Source organism: Pygocentrus nattereri, chromosome 3 (genome assembly GCF_015220715.1).
Source record: "Pygocentrus nattereri isolate fPygNat1 chromosome 3, fPygNat1.pri, whole genome shotgun sequence".
NCBI lineage: Eukaryota > Metazoa > Chordata > Actinopteri > Characiformes > Serrasalmidae > Pygocentrus > Pygocentrus nattereri.
Window position 1 is genome coordinate 37,988,691 of NC_051213.1, and position 6,000 is coordinate 37,994,690.

The following is a 6,000-nucleotide window of genomic DNA, read 5'->3' on the forward strand; positions in this document are numbered from 1 at the left end:
ACAAGGGGCCTGAGGATCTCATCTCGGTACCTAATGGCAGTCAGGCTACCTCTGGTGAGCACATGAAAGGCTGTGCGGCCCTCCAAAGAAATGCTACCCCAAACCATTACTGACCCACTGCCAAACCGGTCATGCTGAAGGATGTTGCAGGCAGCAGATCGCTCTCCATGGCATCTCCAGACTGTCACGTCTCTCACATGTGCTCAGTGTGAACCTGCTTTCATCTGTGAAGAGCACAGGGCGCCAGTGGCGAATGCCAAGCATCCTGCATGGTGTTGGGCTGTGAGCACAACCCCCATCTGTGGACGTCGGGCCCTCATACCATCCTCATGGAGTCAGTTTCTAACCGTTTGTGCAGACACATGCACATTTGTGGCCTGCTGGAGGTCATTTTGCAGGACTCTGGCAGTTCTCCTCTTGTTCCTCCTTGCACAAAGGCGGAGGTAGCGGTCCTGCTGCTGGGTTGTTGCCCTTCTACGGCCTCCTCCACGTCTCCTGGTGTACTGGCCTGTCTCCTGGTAGCGCCTCCAGCCTCTGGACACTACGCTGACAGACACAGCAAACCTTCTTGCCACAGCTCGCATTGATGTGCCATCCTGGATGAGCTGCCCTACCTGAGCCACTGGTGGGTTTTAGAGTCCGTCTCATGCTACCACGAGTGTGAAAGCACCACCAACATTCAAAAGTGACCAAAACATCAGCCAGAAAGCATAGGTACTGAGAAGTGGTCTGTGGTCCCCACCTGCAGAAACACTCCTTTATTGAGTGTGTCTTGCTAATCGCCAAACATTTCCACCTGTTGTCTCTTCCATTTGCACAACAGCATGTGAAATTGATTGTTAATCAGTGTTGCTTCCTAAGTGGACAGTTTGATTTCACAAAAGTTTGATTTACTTGGAGTTATATTGTGTTGTTTAAGTGTTCCCTTTATTTTTTTGAGCAGTATGGATGGCTGGAGCCTATATATATGTATATATATATATATATATATATATATATATATGTATGTATATATATATATTTGGTCACTTTCCTGCTCAAACACACCTGATTCAGCTCAGCAGCTAATTTTGCAGCACTGCTTGCAACATGAATGAAATGCAGCATACTAGCTGGTGGCCCATTTATAATGCACTCTAAAACAGAAGCCATGGGCCAATAAAAATCTCTCCATGGGCCACTTTTTACACCCCTGTCCTATCATATCAGAACATCTGCCCATATAAAGATTAAAGTTAAACCAGAAACAAAAGTAGGACTTCTTCACCACAACTCTTGGACCTGCTTAAAAAAGACCACTGGAACCAATGGGATTAAAGCCTGATGGTTATTCTTTCTAATAGGAATTGGGTTACTATTTACCATTAAAGACCACTAGTTTCCTGTAGTATTCCTTTACAACCCATTAGGAAAACATTAAAATGGGCAGTTATAGGCTGCATTAACTCCGGCGCTTAAGACCATTTATTGTTGTTCATCTTTGACCATTCTACTGAATTAGTTGAAGCTACAAGTAAAACATTTTTATAAAAAGTGTTCAGACCTTAAATATTTACAAGGATTTTGTTATGATGTATTTATAGTCAAGGCAAATCAACATTTAGAAGGTACTTTCTATTGAGGAATAGAGAATAAGTACTAAAATCAATAATATATATAAGTGCAAATGATGCCATTGCAGACACTGACAGCTACAAGTAATTAGCGCTGAAGTGTAGTGCTAGCGGTTTCTGCAGGTTTCATGCAGGAGAAATTAAAATCTATTTTCACACATGATAATCCATCACATGCTACACTACGAATGTTCAATATCCTAATTATAATAATAAAAATTATTTTGTGAAACACACACACACACACACATATTCTAAGCCACTTCTCCTTCTGGGTTGCGGGAGGTGCTGGAGCCTATCCCAGCTGTCACTGGGCGAAAGGCAGGATACACCCTGGACAGTATGCCAGTCCATTGCAGGGTCTTTTGTGAAATACAGCTTCAGAAATAAACTGCTGGTTGAGAATTGAAGTTCTGTGAAAATGAAAGCTTATGAGTGCTATTGTGTCCTGTAATGAACCTAAAAACCTGCCTACTTTGTTGAGCTGATCATTTACATACAGCACCTTTATGTAATAGTGTGATTTCTCAGAAGAAGTACCAGTTCCCCACATTACCTGACATGATTCTGGCAGTTGGCACATTTTGAGATATGACACCTTTGTGAATGAACCAACATTATACATGACCACATTCTCACAGACACAAACATGGTGTTTCAATGCAGTACATTCACAGCACAGTGTTTCAGTCAATCCAGTAAGAAGCAAATGAGACATATATTGTGCTCTGGATAGGCTGTAACTACTTGTGCTGTTTGTAAGCTGTAAACTATTTTAAATGCTTAATATTTCAAAACCATAACATTCGATTTGCTAGGCTTTAGGTTGCAAACTTTCATCACATTACTCTGCTAGCTTGCTAGTTAGCTCAATAGCTAACAGCAACAAAAATAAAGGCGCTACAACGACAGGTCTACACCAAAGCTTGTAGCCAGACAAAGCAATCATTCACCAATATTAATGTATATTCTGTTCAAACTTTTCAAAAACATTTTCACATTACAAAGTTTGCATGGCTTGCCTATTAGCTCACTGAAGCTAACCTATCCAATGGCAAGTGTATATGTACGTATGTATGTATGTATGTATGTATACATATATATGAATGTTTATATTTCCTAATGTTGCTGAACCACTACTAGTAAAAAAAACTCCTCTCTTAAAATATCAACGAACTGAACTGAAACATCAATGACCAGTCACTAATTACAAATGGGTATCAAATCTACCCTTTCTGTGAAGGATCTTAAAGAAAGCAAATGTATTGGAGCTGAACTCTTAGATAAACAAAAATGTATTATCATTCACTGGGTTTTTCTATGCACATCAGTAATACAATTATTTCAACAGTTATCTGATTATTCAAGTGGACATGTAAACGCTTATACCTTAGATCTTAGATTTCTAAGTAATCTGCTTGTTCATTCAGATGTCCAATGCTGGCACTACATGCTTGCCTACTTGAAGAATTTGAACATGCTTTATTATCTACATAATGTATATTCAATAAAACCCACATTTTTAAAAAACTGCAGGAAGTTTGATTTTGACTGGTTGGGAAGTAGAAATCTGATTATTGCCTGATTCTTATAGACCTGGAGTTTTTTTCCATTACAGGATTACCCAAGTACATGAAAACCCATTGAATGAATAACTGACTAAATCTTTTGTGCAGTTTTCAGATTATTTTCAGACAATTCTGGTAAAAATGTTTCTACTGCACTGGGCGACAGTTTATGTTACTACACTGTACAAATTTACTAAATGATCCTTTTCTTTACAGTTGCACCACTTTGATTTTAGATTTAGAAACTTAAAACATTCTTATGAACAAACAGATATGTTACAAGGTTCTTGCACATCAGTAAGCATGTCAGGTTTTGTAGGATAAACGTATCTGTGTGTCAGAAGAATTACACTGTAACTGGAAAGGAATGAAGAAATATGGGTGTGGAAACAGGTTACTAAACTATTACTATTTCCTATTGCATTACTCATCCAAATACCATGAAATGAAACTTAAAATGCCTTTAATCAAGTCAAGCATGTTTTTTTTGCTACACATCCATTCTTTACTGTTCATATGTGATAGGTGATTGATCATACCCAGAGAGTATTCTGAATCACTTAGAGCTTTATTTTATTTATTATACAAAACAACCAGTGAACCTACATGTGTCTTCTGAGTCCTTGCCATTGATGATGATAAAATAGTGGTGAATCTCAACAAATGTTTTCTTTGGGTATTATTTTGCTTATAGCGCCTTGCATGTAGCTCTTCACCAAGAATGCTTTTCTAAGATATGTTTCAGGCCAAAACCTTATCAAAACTTTGAAACAATGTCTCAGACCCCATGCAACATATCTATGATCATTTCATATAATCAATTTCTGTGAAGTTGTTTTTATAAGCATAAAACACTTTGGGCTTCTGGTTCCCTCATCAATATTGTGAACAATTCTGACTTGAGACGTTTCTCTATGAAGGAGTATTTCATATCAGCCTACTCTGAATTACTCTACTCATATCTTAACTGTTTATGCAGAAACTGATTTTGACTGAATTTACCTTTACAGAATCTGTTTTCACGATACTCACCATATTCAGTGCCTTCTGACATTACTGGCACTCTTGGTGAAGATGATGGAAAAAGCCAAGGTCTGTGTGGTTTAACCACTATTACATTCAAAATTTGGGTGAAATACAAGACTGATATTCAACTGCTGTACTGTTCAGAAAAAGACAGTCATTCATTAAGCATTCACCCTACAGAATTTTTAAAAAGCAAAGAAGCTCATAGAAACATGACTGAAGTAAGACAACAGGTAAGTCATCTGCTCTCCTTCTGCCCGCCCATCCACTGGCTGGCTGCCTTTATAAAAAGCTGAGCTGCATATTCTCCTTTGCGGTGGCCATAGGACAGTAAAGGAGATGGAAGGGGTAAGTCTCTTTTTAAAGCTCTGTATTTTGAATTAGCTATTAATGTAAACTCTTTTTCCTTAACCTTCATCTATAATACTTCTAACATGTCTCAGTTTTCAATCATCCTTTGGTCAGAATAGAAACACAGATCAACAAAAAGTACTTTGAAAAATAAAAGTTTTCTTTTATCTTTTACAGGTTAGCACACTCAAAACCACATCAGACAAAGGTTTTCACCTTGTTTTAACAATTAAAAATAGTTTTTTAAAGCTGATATCTTACAAATATATCAATGCATACCATAGTTTACCCACTAACACAACCGAGTCAATTAAACCTGCAACTTGGAAGGACTGTTATGAAACTCTGCGTAATATACTTGGCCCAGTTGTTTATCAAAACGGAAAAATTACTGAAACAACTCCAAATGATTCGTTATTGGCAAATGAAACACCCTGCATCATAGAAATTAGGAACTCTAATAAAAAAATAATGGGAAGTGGATGTTTCTATGGAAACGGTCATGTCCTGACTGCCTTGCATGTTCTTAAAGACCAATACGACTCTGAAATACATGTTATTTTCCACATTTCAGAGGGTTTTCTGGTCTACAAAGCTGAGTTTAAAAAACATTGCAACACTTACCCAGACAGAGATCAGGCCTTTCTCAAACTGCTTGGAAATACTAGTCCTCTGGGTGATGGTCTACAAAACCAGATTGGTAAAGTTAATGAAAATGACAACATGTATTTCCATACATTAACAGATTCGGGCCATTTCCAAAAACAGGAATGCAAAGTCATTCGCCCGAAACCACATATGAAGTCCCACATGTTTTCTTCTGAATTTATAGTGTCAGCAGCAGGCAGACCTGGCGACAGCGGCTCACCTGTATTCTGTAACGGGAAGTGGGTGGGCATATATACAGGCATCTTCTTTAATGATACACTACTGTTTGGCTGCTGTTCAAAAATTGATCCTAAGATAAACCCCTGGGCCTCTTCAGTGATCAGTGATTCCCATTCTTCCATAGCTTGTCCTCTCAATGTTGAGGAGGAGCGGCTCTACTCTGAGCTCCTCCCAGATGGCTGAGCTCTCTTTTTTATATATTTGTATATAAAGTTACATTAATTCTTAAAAGTTACATATTCTTACATATATTAAAAAAGCAATAAATTTTAAATAAAATAAAAAAACTTTGTTTATATATATATATATATATATATATATATATATATATATATATATGGGTGCCAGCTTAGGTTAAGCATGGAGGCCCCACACAATGTTATTTCGTAAAATATATATTTATAAATACAAATATAACAATATAACATATATTTGTAAAAAATCTGCTTTCAACATAAAAAAGTGAATTTAAAAAACAACTGTCTATGGTTTCTAAATACCAAGTTAGACATAATATTGAATTACTGAGCTGATCAGTGGTCTGTTAAACCTCT